Genomic DNA, 16,291 nt, shown 5'->3' with positions numbered 1-16,291 from the left:
TGCTAAAGCTTTTGACTGTGTGGATCACAACAAATTGTGGAACCTTATTAAAGAGATGGGAATACCAGACCACCTTACCTGTCTCCTGAGAAACCTGTATGCAGGCCAATAAGCAACAGTTAGAACCAGACATGGAACAACAGACCGGTTCCAAATTGAGAAAGGAGTAAATCAAGGCTGTATAATTTCATTCAGCTTATTTAACTTCTATGCAGAGTACATCATGTGAAATGCCAAGCTAGATGAATCACAAGATGGAATAAAGATTGCAGGGAGAAATATCAACAACCTCAGATATGCAGATGATACCACTCTAACGGCAGAAAGTAAAGAGGAACTAAAGAATCTCTTGATGAGGGTGAATGAAGAATGTGAAAAAGCTGGCTTAAAACTCAACGTTCAAAAAACTAAAATCATGGCACCTGGTCCCATCACTTCATGACAAATAGATGGGGGGAAAATAGAAATAGTGACAGATTTTATTTTCTTTGGCTCCAAAATCACTGCAGACAATGACTGCAGCCATGATATTAAAAGACGCTTGCTCTTTGGAAGAAAAGCTATGACAAACCTAGACAGCATATTACAAAGCAGAGATATCACTTTGCCAACCAAAGGTCTGTACTGTCAAAGTTATAGTTTTTCCAGCAGTCATGAATGGACATGAGAGTTGGACCATAAAGAAGGCTGAGTGCCGAATAACTGATGCTTTCAAATTGTGGTGATGGAGAAGATTCTTGAGAGTCTTGGACTGCAAGGAGTTCAAACCTGTTAATCCTAAAGGAAATCAACCCTGAATATTTATTGGAAGGACTAATACTGAAGCTGAAGCTCCAATACTTTGACCACCTGATGTGAAGAGCTGACTCATTGAAAAGACCTTGATGCTGGGAAAGATTGAGGGCAGGAGGAGAATGGGGCAACAGAGGATGAGATGGTTTGATGGTATCACTGACTCAATGGAGATGAGTTTGAACAAACTCCAGGAGATAGTGAGGGACAGAGACGCCTGGCATGTTGCAACACACTGGATCACAAAGAGTCAAACACAACTTAGTGACTGAACAACAGCAGCCATTCCTTGAAGGTCAAAGACCTCAAAGAGTAACAGAGATGGTGCTTGTAGAGGGCTTGGCATTGGGTCTGAATGCACTGAGCATGCAGGAGTGTTAGCTTTCTCCCTTCCAGATGTGCTATTCACATTCCTCTGAGCTGTACTTCTTAACCTGTCCACCGGGCTAGCTCACCAAGTTCACTAGTCAGATTCCAAGCAAAGTTGAAGGACTCACTCTTAGATAGTAAGACATATGCCACAGTAACTAAGATAGTATGGTGTGACAAGAATAGACAAGCAGGGACTTGCCTGGTGGTCCAATGGTTAAGAATCTGCCTTGCAATGCAGGGGACTCAGGTTCTATCCCTGGTCAGAGAACTAAGATTCTACATGCCTCCAAGCAACTAGAGAGCCTGCATGCTGCAGCTAGAACCCAATGCAGCCAAATAAATAAATACTAAAAAATAAATAAACAAATTTTTAAAAAGAATAAGCAAATGGATTAATAGAACAGAACAGAAAGTCCAAAGTAGATAACACGTATATAGGTATTTGATTCATGGCAAGGAGAGCACTGCAGAGAATGGGGGAAAGGATGATCTTTTCAATAAGTTGTGCTGGATCAATAGGATATTCATAAAGGAAAAGAAGAATCTTGACTTATAACTCATACTATATATAAAAATCAATTTCAGATAGGTTTTAGATCCAAATGGAAAAGATAAGGCCTCATAGCAGGCAAAGATTTCTTAAACAGGGCACAAAAAGCACTTCTCACTAAGGAAAAGATTAATATTGCAGATTACTTTCAAATTAGAAATTTCTGCTCATCAAAAGACACTATTAGGAGGGCGAAAGGGCAAGCTGTTGATTAGGAAAACATACCTGTGACCCAAAGACTGGTATCCAGATTATTTATAAACTCCTACAATTCAATAAGAAAAAGACAGATACCCCAATAAAGAAAAGGGCAAAAGCCTTGAGAAAACACAGTAAAAGAAGATATCCAAATGGCTGATTAAAAAAGTGCTCACCACCATTAGTCATCAGGGAAGAGCAAATGAAAACAGCAGTGATCTACTACTCCATACCACTAGCATGACAAAAATGAAAAAGACAATATCAAATGTTGACAAAAAATGATGCAGAGCAACTGGAACTCTCGTATACTTTCGCTGAGAGAGCAAACCAGGACAATCACCCTGTAAGATCATCAGCATCTAAAGGTGAGCATAGGCACATCCAGTTCTTCTACTCTTGAAGATGTGTGTGCTCTATACATCAAAGACTTTTATGAGAAAGCATGGAGGCACCATTCAAAATAGTCAACAACTGGATGTAACCCAAGGGACTATCAACAGAAGAAGGGACATATTACATGTGTGTGACATATTCACATTGCAGAATATTACATGGAAATGAAAAAGAACCAACTATTGCTACACAGAAAAACATGGATGAATCCCATGGTAGGTTCAGAAAAAGAAACCAGACAGAAGGGAAACATACTCAATGATTCCATTCATAGAAATTTCAAAATCAGGCAAAACTACACTACAATGGAGAGAGGTCACTACAACATACTAAGTGGGGAGGTGACTAAAAGACATGAGGAGCCTCAGATATATGTAATGTCACCCTCCCTGAGTGCAGCAGTGGTTACACAGCTGTGCTCAGTTTGTGTTGATTCACTGGGTAGCACGAAACTTGACAGTCATGCACATTTCTGCATAAGTTCTACTTCCACTTATAAATTTCCACTGTCCCCTGTGTAAACAAAGGTTTGTTATTTACTTTGCTAAGTAAATACATTAGAAAAGTCCACCATCTAATCTTGATTTTATCCCAAAAAAGGAAGGGACATTTGAATATCAAAAAGCTCACAAAGAAAAATATCAGGATAGAAGACTCCATTAAGTTGAGTAAATTTATCTTTATAAAAGTTTTATTAAAGTGTTAGTTGCTCAGCCGTGTCCGACTCTTTGCAGCCCCATGGACTGTGGTCCACCAGGCTCCTCTGTCCATGGAATTCTCCAGGCAAGAATACTAGAGTGGGTGACCATTCCCTTCTCCAGGGGATCTTCCTGACCCAAGGATCGAACCTGGGTCTCCTGCATTGCAGCCTGATTCTTTATCATCTGAGCCATGAGGCTCTAAAACCATCCCGATTTGCATGTCCAGCCCACTCCTGACTCCTAGCCTTGGCTTGTGTTCCACCTACACTCCCACGACCTCCACTTGAATGTCTAACAGATACTGTAGCCCCAACCCATTCAAAACCAACCTGTGACCTTTTGCCCCAGATTTGCTCTATGCACAGCTTTCACCATCTCCATTGACTATAACTCCACCTTCAACTGTTCAACAAAAGCCTTAGAGTGACATCTTACTCTTCTCACTCATCACCTACATCTTATCTATTAGGAAATTCTGTTGAAACTACCTTCCAAATATATACAGAATCCAGCCATTCTTCCTCATTTCCACTGTTACCAATCTGGCTAAAAGGAAGAGTTGTAATATACATTAATGGTATGTTACACACATGTGTGCAAGTGTATGTGTGTATACACACTCAGGCACACACACATCATCATTCTTCACCTGTTGCTCACAACTGGTTATTAGTCCTGCCACTACTACAGAAGCCAAAGTGTTTGTCGTGTCTGACTCTGTGATCCCATGGATTGTGCCTGCCAGGCTCCTCTGTCCATGGGAGTCTCCAGGCAAGAATACTGGAGTGGTAGCCAATCCCTTCTCCAGGGAATCTTCCAACCGGGTCTCCTGCACTGCAGGCAGATTCTTTACCATCTGAGCCACCAGGGAAGCCCAAGTGACTCTTTAAATACTGGAAGTCAAAACATGTCATTCCTCTGCTCAGAAGTCAGAGTCCTCACAGTGGTCCATAAACCTTTCTCTTCATCCTCATCTCCCACTTCTCTGCCCCTTACTGTCCCTTGAACATACCAGGAGCCCCTTTCCTTGCTACCTGCCATTCAGGGATCACTGTGAGCTCCCAGGGCTGCCCTCAGGTCCTTGCCAGGTGGCCCCCCATAACATGGCTGTTTGCTTTCCCCAGATAGGCAGGAGAATTAAGACAGTGCCACATAACACAATGTGATCACAGGAATGACAGTTCATCACCCTTGACAGGTAATAGAACCTAATCAAAGGAATGACATCATACTCATAAGTGCTACCTGTCGGCAGGGTAGGAATCTTGGAGTCATCTCAGAATTCTGTCCACCACAGATTTCTAGCAAATATTAGTAGCTCTGTCAGCTTGCTCTGTAAGGCTCTGTTCTATGTAATTCATACATGTTTTAGCCCTGTTTAAATAGATGATAATATTACATTTTACATGTTATAGCTGAGGAAACTGATACTCAAGAGGATCAGGTAACTTGCCCAGGCTCACAAAGTCAGTATTCACAGTGCAGAGTGGGATACCCATGATTACAGGAGGACAGTGGTTAAGACTTGTAAGCATGAATCATTCCCTTGTTATTTTTAGCTTCCTTGTAAATTTTTAATACCACCAGATTAGTACCTAATCAAAATTATGCCTGCCTGCTCACACTGGTATTTGGTGCCCCATCCCAAGGAACATTTGGCAAACAAGCAAGGCTTGAAATTCATTCAGCACACCCTTGGTTGTTGCAAACCCTGGTGTTTTGGTTCTTTCTCAATCCTTAGCCTACATCAGAATCTCCAGGATGACTATTGAAATCCAGATTATTGGCCCTACCCCAACTTCTCATTCACTAGGTCTGGGTTAGGGCCCAAGACTCTGCATCTCTAATAAGACCTCCAGTGATGCTGGTCCAGGATGACTTTGAATCCCACTGCACTAGGACAGTGGTCCTTAAACCACCTGAAGCAAGAGCTCCTGGGAGTTTTTGTTGCATAGATTGAACAGAACAGCAATGAGACCCCAATAATCAGACTATCTGGTGTGGGGCTGTGAGTCTGCATTTTCAACAACCTCCCAGTGACCATGAAAGATTCAAGTCAAAAAACCACTCCAAAAAGGAGCATGACCTCCAAGCTCTCTTGCTTGGCTGAAGTTAGGCTGAAACTGGGAAAGTTTAAGAAGTCCTAGCCAAGAGGAGACCTGAAGCACAGCTGTGAATAGCAGTAGCTGTCATCTCCCAGGAGATCAGAAGAAAACCAGCATGATGTACAAGTACATAAGAGATGCCTCACTGGAAAAGAAGAAGCTCTTGGGGTGATTGGTGTAGCCACACAATCAATTCCTGACCTTGCATGGCCCAGAGCTCTCCGATGATCTAACCAATCCCTTCTCCCTCCACAGGGCAGCTCTGGGGAGCATCTCACTGCTGCCTGCCTTGAGCTCCATCGTGGACTGTGGGGGGCTTGGAAGCCCTATGCACAGAGACCAAGTCCACAGCCCAAGGTGTCCATAAATATCCATGCCAAGACCCACCTCTCACAAGTCTCTCTCTGACCAGAGAGAGGCCACACAGAGCACTTCTTGAGTTTTTATGATTGATAGCTTCTTCCCCTCCCTTGTTAAAATCTTCCCACTATTTCCAATGTTTGTGTGCCTGAGTCGTCAAGGACAAGAGCTTGTGTCTCTTCTGGACACCTTGTAACACTTTGCCCTGGGGGAAAACTTAGATGCTTTTTAAAAAAAATTTTATTGAAGTATAGTTGATTTACAATGTTCATTTCTGCCACACAGCAAAGTGATTCAGTTATACATACATTCTTTTTCATATTCTTTTCCTTTATGGTTTATCACAGGATATTGAATATATTTCCCTCTACTATACAGGACCTTGTTGTTTATCCATCCTACATACAATAGCTTGCAATTTGCTAATCCCAAACTCTCAGTCCCTTCCTCCCTTGTTCTCCATCCCCCTTTGGCAACCACAAGTCTCTATCCTCTATCTATGAGTCTGTTTCTGTTTCATAGATAAGTTCATTTGTGTCATATTTTAGATTCCACATATAAGTGATATCATGTGGCATTTGTCTTTCTCTTTCTGACTTACTTCACTCCATATGACAATCTCTAGGTCCCTCCATGAGGCTGCAAATGGCATTATTTCATTCTTTCTTTTACAGCTGAGTAATATTCCATTGTCATTCACACATATACCACATCTTCTTTATCCATTCATCTGTTGATGGATATTTAGGTTGTTTCCATATCTTGGCTACTATGAACAGTGCTGCCACGAACATGGGAGGTTTCAGTACCCTCACCTCAGCTCTCCTATGATGAGTGGGATGGTAAGGGAGAGTTCCAAATCCATTTTAAGTCAGTGCTTTTCAAACCCTCTAAGAACACAACTTCTGGACCCAGCCAGGCCCTCCTTTGGTTTCTCTCTGAGGTCCAGCCAGGTAGGTAAATCTTGAATGGAATGATAGAATTTGTCTTGGACAGGATTTCATTGCCACAGATGTGAAAACACCCATCAGCCCTTCATTAATTTGATCATGTGATTATTTCTAAAATGCACATCTTCACTTCCCCCTTTAGACAAGAGGCAATCCCATGGACCTGGTCTTAGCCTCTCCATTCAGATCTGGGAGGAGAAGGAATTCAGCCCTGATTCTGGTCCTAGCAGTTGAGGTGACAGAAAGATGTTAAATGATACTTTTTATCCTGTCAAGTGACAGTTTCCAATGGTCTTTTTAAAGTGTGTGCTCCCATACAAACTGGACAAATCACCAACTCTGCAGCCACCAAAGTGACCCAGATAAATGAGTTTCGATGAGAAACTGCACTCAGGCCTGAGAAGAAGAGTGAAATTCTCTACTGACCTGAGAACTAAGGTACTAGGCATTCACCAAAAATTAGACTCCCCCTGTGTGCTGGGCAGTGGGGGCCACACAGGAAGAAGCCAGGTGCTCCAAGACCTCCACTCTAAGGTTGCCTTTGGTTGGTGACAGTGGTCTTTGTGCCACTGCAAGTTCATTGTCCTCTAACACTTTCCATCAGTTTTATATATTCCCTATTGTTCCTACCTTAGAGAACATTTTACACAAGAAGCTGTGGTTCAGAGAGATTTAAAACAATAACGATAGGGAGAAATAACCTGTCTGAAGTCACACTGTTTATGGATAAATAGCAGAGCAAAGCTTGAACTCAGATCTGACACCAAATAATGTCCATGTTTTTGCTGTTCAGTTGCCCAGTCCTGTCCAACTCTTTGCAACCTCATGGACTACAGCCTGCCAGGCCTTTCTGTCCCTCACCACTTCCTGAAGTTTGCCCAAGTTCATGTCCATTGCATCAGGGATGCCATCCAGCCATCTCACCCTCTGACATCCTCTTTTCCTTCTGCCCTCAATCTTTCCCAGCATCAGAGACTTTTCCATTGAGTCAGCTGTCCACATCAGATAACCAAAATATTGGAGTTTCAGCTTCAGCATCAGTCCTTCCAATGAGTATTCAGGGTTGATTTCCCTTAAGATTGACTGGTTTAATCTCCTTGCTGTCCAAGGCACTCTCAGGAGTCTTCTCTTGCACCACAGTTTGAACGCATCAATTCTTTGATGCTCCACCTTCTTTATGGTCCAGCTCTCACAACCGTACGTGACCACTGGGAAGACTATAGCTTTGACTATACGGACCTTTGTTGGCAGAGTAATGCCTCTGCTTTTCAACACACTGTCTGGGTTTGTCATAGCTTTCCTGTCAAGAAGCAAACGTCTTCTGACTTCATGGCTGCAGTCACCATCTGTGGTGATTTTACAGCCCAAGAAGAGGAAATGTGTCACTACTTCCACCTCTTCTCTCTCTGTTTGCCATGAAGTAATGGGGACAGATGCCATGACCTTAGTTTTCTTAGTATTTACTTTTAAGCCAGCTCTTTCATTCCCCTCCTCCACCATACTCTTGTGGAATCACCTTCAAGGGACTCCAAGGGCCGGAACCCAATCCCAACTCATGACAACCATCTTCATGTGTAATTTCTTCCCCTTTTGCAGATCAGTATCATGTCTTATAAGCTTTTTGAGGACATAGCTTTCTACTCAAAATGCTTCTGCCTGGGCCTACAAAGTGATGGATGTCATGAGATGGATTCTAAAATGAGATTTTCAAAGTGTCAGAATTACTACAGCTCTCAAGAGAAGCAATGTTCTCCTTTGGTTTCAGAAAGTAAGAGAACTCCAACACTTTTGAGTCAGCCAGCAAGGATTACAATCTTCCTAAATTTTTATTGGAGGATAGCTGTTTTACAATGTTGTGTTAGTTTTTGCTGTACAGCAGAGTGACTCAGCTATATGTATACACATATCCCCTATTTTTTGGATTTCCTTCCCACTTAGGTCAACACAGAGTAGAGTTCCCTGAGCTATATATAGTAGGCTCAATAGTTATGTATTTTATACATAGCTATGTATATACATCAATTCCAATCTCCCAATCCATCGCACCCCTCTCCCTTTCCCCCCACCCTGATAGCCACACATTTAGTCCTTTACACCTGTGTCTATATTTCTATTTTCTGAGATCAAGGAAGCATTATAATCTTTTCTCATTATTGAAAAGCCCCCAGACATTGAGGGGGGAAATTAGCGCCCATTTAAAGCGGCTAGCCCAATGTCCAGCTTTCCCAACTCACAACCATCATCCGGGTTTAAGTGAGGGCTCCACACACCTCAACAGTTGAAATGACTTCCATAGAGCCAAACTAGAAAACGGGGTCCACAGCTGTTTCTGCTCTTCCTTCAACATTCCCAGCCCCATGATTTCCATCCTCCCTTATTCTCACAGGGTATAGCTCAGACTGAATCTTTCCATAACACTGACAGAACTATTCTCCTCCTCTCATAAATGCTTAATTAGTTCCACTACATTTTCAAACCAGGCTTTAATCATAAGAAGCCAAGAAAGACATTTTATCCTGAATAAGCCCAAGTAATGAATATTGATTTGAGATTCTCTGAAGAAAGTGTGGGTGGAGGAACAGGTGGGCAATAATAAAGCAGGGTGTGAGAAGACCATTTGGGGGAAAGAACCTGACTGAGCCAGAACAGACCCAGGAAGATTCTCCCTCATTCATAATCTTCCCCTCTTCCAAGGATAGACTCAGCTCTCCCTCTCCTCATCTGCCAGGAGAGGAAAAACTTTATGCCCCTCCTTATCCTCCTGCCCCAGAAAACAGCACATAGCCTTTTTCAGATTTACAGATACTTTATCATCAGGCATCCCAGGAGGGAGAGACACCCAAACAAAGAGCCATTAGTTGAAATTACCTGCATGTTGCCCGGACTGTATTTTTCCTTGCAGACACATATTTTGTTGTCATCAAGAAACCAGTACAACTAAATGATGTGTCGACCAACCTCACAACTCAAGGCAGAATGCTAGGCTTCTTGCTCACCTAGCATTTGCCTAAGTAACTTTTATGCCTACACTCCACCCAAGTGCCCATCTTTTCATCCATGGAGAGATCTCACAGGTAAAGCACCTGCTATATATCTGTTGATTTCATCTGTCTACAGGTCAGAAGAACAAGAAGTACAAGTTCAAGGAGGCAGCCCAAGCAGTGGCCTTGTCCCTTCTCTCTTTGGCCTTGAAAAACTGGCATTCCTCTTATGTTCTGCTCACCTAGGTCCTTGGCAACTCTTGTTATTGCACTGTTTGGGGTGAGCACAGGTCCTGCCATGACAGATTCCTGCAAACACAACAAATTCTATGGCTCAGCATCCTGGCTGGGGATGTTTCACCACTGGAGAAATTCATGACCCTTGAAAGCGATGTGTAGGCCTCATGAGTCTTGAGTCGACTGAGAAACGAGGGAAGAGCAGAGGTTCTGCTTGAGTCGTGCTGAGATCTTTTATCAGTGATCAACTAAGAAATGCTGTGATTCTCCCCTGGCTGCCTTCTGGCCTCCGTGTGGCTCCGAGGTCTATTCCCAAGTGCTAGCGGTCACAAAGGGACTTTTGTTCAAATTGAGGGCAATCAGGGTGGTGCCACCTGACAAACTGGGATTTTTAATGAACACTTAGTACCCAGGGGAGTGAGTTGTTTCAGCTGGAGCTTCCTCAGCCAAAGGGCTACACTTGGGCTTACAGCAATAGGCTCTGTGCAAGAAAGCATGTCCTCCTTTGAAAACCTCCACCTTTCTCATGACCTTTCACACTACCCTCAAAGGCAACTAGCTGGTCCTTCATGCTAGAGGAGGCAGGAGAGTCTTTCTAAGCCACAGGATAACCTGACGATGGGGGCTGTATTTCCCTAGCAGGCCAGCTTTCTCAACTCCTCACCTGACTGCCTCCCTGATGGGCCTAAAAATAAACTATGTCTTCATATAAAAACAAAGTCCAGAAACTCTGTCTCAAGCAGAAAAATTTACCAGCTGCTAAAATGTGCCTGGGGCTTTCTTTCATCTAAATTATTCAATTTCTGCAGGTCAGCTGAGAGCAGAGGCTCTTTGCCCAGTCTTCTATTCCTTCTACTTTCATTACTGCGAATCTGTGTTATAAATTTGCTTATGGACATTGCTTTCTTCAGATCCCAAAGAATCTTCTAGAGAATCAACTCTAGTTGAGAGTGAGCACAACCTTTTTCTCAACTACACAATCTTATCATCTCACTCAGTTTGAGCACTCAAACTACCATCTAAATCAAAAAACCGTCACAACTGGAGAAGATACTCCCAACCCCACTCAGAAACTTCTCATTGGAAGATTAAGCTTCCCCCACAATCCAGCCTGATGGCTGCCAGACCGAGTCAGCTTTGCTTCTGAGAAAACATTGTGAAACTGGATGTGTGTGCTTAGTCACTCAGTCGTGTCCGACTCTGTGACACCATGGTCTGTAGCCCGCCAGGCTCCTCCGTCCATGGGATTTCCCAGGCAAGAATACTGGATTGGGTAGCCATTTCCTCCTCCAGGGGATCTTCCTGACCCAGGGATTGAACCTGTATCTCCTGCACTGCAGGTAGATTCTTCACTGCTGAACCACCAGGGAAGCCCTGAAACTAGATGTTGTTTTGCAGTCACTGAGTCACATCTGACTCTTTGTGACCCCATGGACTGCAGCCCACCAGGCTTCCCTGTCCTTCAGCATCTCCCAGAATTTGCTCAAACTCATGTCCATTGAGTCGGTGATGCCAGACCCAGTTTTCCCCATAGCCAGTCTCTCCCATCAGGAAGCTTGCACAAGCTTCTTCTCTTATCCTCATCCATCAGAGGGCAGACAGAATGAAAACCACAATCACAGAAACTGGATGAGGCCACCAAAAATGTGGATCATTTGTGAAAGGGCTTCTAGATGAAGACACAACATCAATGCCTCTGGGAATTGGTTATCTTTAGCATCTCCTCCCAGAGAGGAGGGCCTGGACCAGAGGGCAGCAGGCACACAGGTTAATGTCAGCCTATGTCATTCCAGAAACTCCTGACTCCCCGACACACACACACACACACACACAGAGGCACGCCAACACACATCCTTCAGAAGGCTTGCCTCAAATTCCGCCACTGCTTCTGCAGGCCTGAGCCTGGAACCCTGGGCAGGGGTCTTCTCTGCCAGTGCCTGCTGGTGTAATACTGAACTTAGGCTCTAGACCCTACCCTGCCAAACTCTGGGCACAGCTCCCAGGACTGTTCCACAGGGGTCAGTCAACCTCAGTGTGGGGAGACATAGCCAACTGACCACTAATACTGGTGGGAGAGACAGGACATGCACCTCCAGCCCAGAGGGGGAGCCCTGGGGTCCATTTCATGAAAGAGATGACCTCTCAGCAGGGGAAGTCCACTCATGAAACACATTTTTCTTCAATGTTTCAGCCACAAACTTAGGATAGAAACACAACTTCAATAGAGGTAGGAACAAAAGCCACCCACACAGGACATTTCTTCCCTCTGAGTTAATGGAGCCAGGAAGCCCCCACACATACAATAACTACTCCAGTCATCACCTAAGAGGATGCATGTTTTGCTTTGCAATGGTCTTCACACAAGCTGGTAAGTCTTCCCAACAGTCACAAGCAGCATCACATACACTTTTGGTCAGTTTGCCTTACGGTCCCTAGGAATGAGATCTGCATCAGGAGAGAATTTTCAGGAATGCATTCGGCTCTCTCCTGTGGGTGGGACACCACTGGCTGCAGAGGAGACGTACTCTGCAAAAATGCTCAGCTTTGGTCTTGCCCAGCATTGGTTTTGGTGATGCCAGACTGACATAGAGTGAGTTCCCAAGACACTGTAGGGCATACGTCTGATCCAATCACTGAAGCAAAGTGGGTAATTACGAACAGACTCAAGGTCCGTTACTGGCTGTCAGAATGGAAGATGTTAAGGGTCAGAAGGGAACAGAAACCGGGATCAGCTGCACAGACAAGAAAGCCAAGGCACAAAGCCTAGAATGGGCCAAAGCACACTGAAGACTGGGGAGAGGTGGGCCAGGGCAGCGGTCCCCAAGCTTATCAGCACCAGGAACTGGTTTTGTGGAAGACGGTTTTCTCATGGACCAAGGCAGGGAGGAGGGTGGTGGTTTTAAGATGATTCAAGTGCATTACATTCACTGTGCACTTTATTTCTAATCTAATGCCACTGCTGATCTGACAGGAGGTAACAGTCTGCAGCTCAGAGTTTGGGGAACCTTGGGTCAGGGGAATTCAGGCCAGTTCAACTATTTCAGAGAACAGTGTCCTCTGAGTATGAGCTAAGCCCAGCCTTTTGTCCCACAGGGTTTTAGAAGTGCCACTCCTGACACAAGCCAACACTTATACAGTAACACCTTCAACCTCTGGCCTCTTGAGCAGCTACCACCGCAGTGGGTTGTGCATTTCTCTCTCCAGCCTTGAGATGATTTAGTGTATTTCTTTTCCAGGAGATATGGCAGACTAGAAAAAATGCTACAAAACATTTGGAAATATAATGAGCATCCTTATAAATACAAAGTTCAGCCTTCGGAGTCAGGGAAATCTACTGGGGTAGGCTGCCAGATGACTCAGACAGTAAAGAATCTGCCTGAGATGCAGGAGATCTGGGTTTGATCCCTAGGTCGGGAAGATACCCTGGAGAAGGGAATGGCAACCCACTCCAGTATTCTTCCCTGGAGAATCCCATGGACAGAGGAGCCTGGTGGGGTGGGGGTGGGGGCAGCTACTGTCCATGGGGCCACAAAGAGTTGGACATGACTGAGCAACTAACACTTTCACTTTAGACTGACAGTGGAGCCCCGAAAGATCTCTAGAATTTATAAATATTATTTGGAAAGATGCTCTCTGCAGATGTGATAAAGTTAAGGAACTTAGGATAAGAGAATATTCTGAATTATCCAGGTGAGCCCTAAGTGCCACCACCAATGTCCTTATAAGCAAAAGAAAGAGAGATCTCACACACAGAGAAAAAGAGGAGTGATGTATCCATGGAGGCAGACATGGTAGTGATATGGCCATGATTTCAAGGAACGTCAGCAGCCACAGGACTCTGGAAGAGACGAGGGACATCTTCTCCCCCTAGAGCAGGGGTCCCCAACTTCCAGGGTTTAATGTCTGGTTATCTGAGGTGGAACTGATGTAATAATAATAGAAATAAAATGCACAGTAAATGTCATGTGCTAGAATCATCCCCAAACCATCCCTCCCCTATAGTCCATGGAAAAACTGGACTCCATGAAACCGGTTCCTGGTGCCAAAAAAGACTGGGTACTGCTGCCCTAGAGTGTGGAGGGAGCTCGGCCCTGTGACACCTTGATTTCAGTCCAGGGGCACTAATTTCAGACTCCTGGCTTCCAGAATGGTGAGAGCACAAATTTGTGTTGTTGAAGCCACTGAGTGTGTGGTAATTTGCCACAGGAAATGAATACATCCAACAAACCCACAAAGAAATGCAAAACTGAAAGCCAGCGTGATGGCACGCGCTGGCCCCTGGGCTGCTCAGAGGCGCCTGCTGGTCTTGTAAAGTGGACGATAGAGTTGCCTTGGCATGGGGGAGGTCACATGGCCTCAGGTTATACTGGACAGAGGAGTCAGAACTACAACACACACACACACACCCTCGCAAGCCAGTCTTAGAGGACTTCACCATCAGGAAGTCTTAGAGGAATGAGGGGACTTGGATAAGGGTCCTGCACACAAGCACAGGGAGACAGGATCTGAGTCCTGGACTGAGGCGGGAGAGAGGGTGAGCTCTTAATTGCTCATTATCCCAAAATGGCCCTCAAATGGGTTTGGGTTTAAATTTATACTACCTGGGAGGATTGAGGAAATCCTCAGCTCAAAAATTCTTATTTACTTACAATAACTTGATATCTCACTGATAAACACCAAACATGAGCTCAGAATCCAAATGTACAAAGTACACAAGATCATAAGCTATTCTGGACATGAATCAAGAGAGAAACAGAAGAACTGTACTCAAGAATGTCAGAATGGATTTATCAAATTCCTTTAGCAGATAAATGTGATTTTAAATGGTTAAAATATATTAAAGATAAAATCAAGAGCAAATAAGACAAGAGATTACTTTGTTAAAAAGAGCACCAGGAAGATTTGAAAACTACTCAAATAGAACTTCGAGAAGTTTGAAAAAGAGAGACAGGAAATGGGGAATTCCCTGTGGACACTGCTTCCACTGGAAAAGGGAGACCAGGCTCCACCCCTTGTCGGAGAACTATGATCCCACAAGTCACATGGCATAGCCAAAAAAGAAAGACATTAAATGAAAAATTGATTGCCTCAATTAGGCTGAAGATTAGAAGAGCCAGAAAGAAAATTAATGAACCGGAAGATAGTGTTTAATTCATTATCCAGAACGTAGTCAAAAGACAAAAATGGAAAATATGAAAAAGAAGTCAGATGGAGAAGTTCAACTCAGGTCTCTCAGTATTTTCTAAGATGGGCTGGGAGGATAGAAAGAATGGGAGAGAATCAGTGTTCAAAGAAATAAGTGGCTTAATATTTTCTAGAATTGAGACATCAATCTTCAGATCTGAGAAGCACAAACCCCAAACAGGATGAATAAAATTAGATCCATTACCAGACATGTAGTAAAACTACACAGCTCCCGGGACAAATGTATTTAAAATGAATTCATAGAAAAGGCAGATACCCTACAGAGAAATAGCTCCAAAATTAATATAGGTCAACAGCAACAACAAAAGTCAGAAGAATGTCACACCCAAAATGCTGAGAGAAGAATAAGCCAACCTAGAAATCTATATCCAATTGGTCTAATTTAATAACACCAGACACAGTGATACTAAAAAATGTGGAGACCCTCTATAGTCCTTCCTGGTCCCAACCATGTACAATCATCTCACCTATCACTGGCCTGGTCTCTAGAATGCAACTCTTCAAACCCTGGCTTTCTCTAGTCAATATTCCACTGCTGAACTGGCAGTGGGCATGCTGACCATGGGAGGCTGGAAGAAGGTATGAGGGTTCTCTTTCTAGAGGACTATTTCCTTTTCTACCTGGCTCTATGCTATCGGAGGGGGCAATGACAACCCACTCCAGTGCTCTTGCCTGGGAAATCCCATGGGTGGAAGAGCCTGGCAGGCTGCAGTCCATGGGGTCTCAAAGAGTCAGACATGACTGAGCGACTTCACTTTCACTTTTCACTTTCATGCACTGGAGAAGGAAATGGCAACCCACTCCAGTATTCTTGCCTAGAAAATCCCCGGGATGGGAGCCTGGTGGGCTGCCGTCTATGGGGTTGCACAGAGTCAGATACGACTGATGTGACTTAGCAGCAGCAGCTATGCTATAGATTTCCTCTGTGCTGATGAAGGCATATGTCCTCTAGCATCCCAGGACATGTCCCAGCTCTGCTCCCTGTCTCCCCAGCCTCCGCTCCCTGGCTAGACCAAATCCTAGTTCTGCCATGCAGGCAGCTTCATATGGAGCACTGAACAGGTGGTAGACATTGCCTTGTCCCCAAACAGATCTTTCTGTGTTCCCTGGTAAACACCTGGGTCTCCCAGAGCCCTGAGGGGCAGCCAACATGTCTCTTACGATCAAGGCTGGGGAGCTCTGACCACTCTCTGGAGTCCTGTCTCCCCTGGGGTTCCCAACCAGGGCTGCAATCACTGCAGAAATTCAGAAGAACCTACTGCGTAAATTCCTTTTTTAGATTCACTTCTAACCTAGGAAACAAGGCCAAGCCACCATCTCTCCAAAAATCAGTTATCTTCCTGTATCACATCACCCCTCTAGCTTCCTGGACCAGTAGGAAGGAAAACAACCTCCCCTCTTCTGCCTGTACTCCTGTTCCCTAACCAGCCCTCTCTTCAAGTGT

The 16,291-nt window shown here is 44.3% G+C and overlaps 1 protein-coding gene across 1 annotated transcript in view; it reads right to left on the bottom strand.

Annotated features, from left to right (window-relative positions):
* KAZN (kazrin, periplakin interacting protein) overlaps positions 1 to 16,291 on the bottom strand; it is a 1,354,882-nt gene that overhangs the window by 1,271,692 nt on the left and 66,899 nt on the right. The gene's annotated exons all lie outside the window — the stretch shown is intronic.

Source organism: Giraffa tippelskirchi, chromosome 5 (assembly GCF_054371585.1).
Source record: "Giraffa tippelskirchi isolate mGirTip1 chromosome 5, T2T-mGirTip1v1.2.pri, whole genome shotgun sequence".
Lineage (NCBI taxonomy): Eukaryota > Metazoa > Chordata > Mammalia > Artiodactyla > Giraffidae > Giraffa > Giraffa tippelskirchi.
The sequence above is the reverse complement of the archived record's forward strand: the minus strand, read 5'-3'. Positions and strand labels throughout refer to the sequence as shown.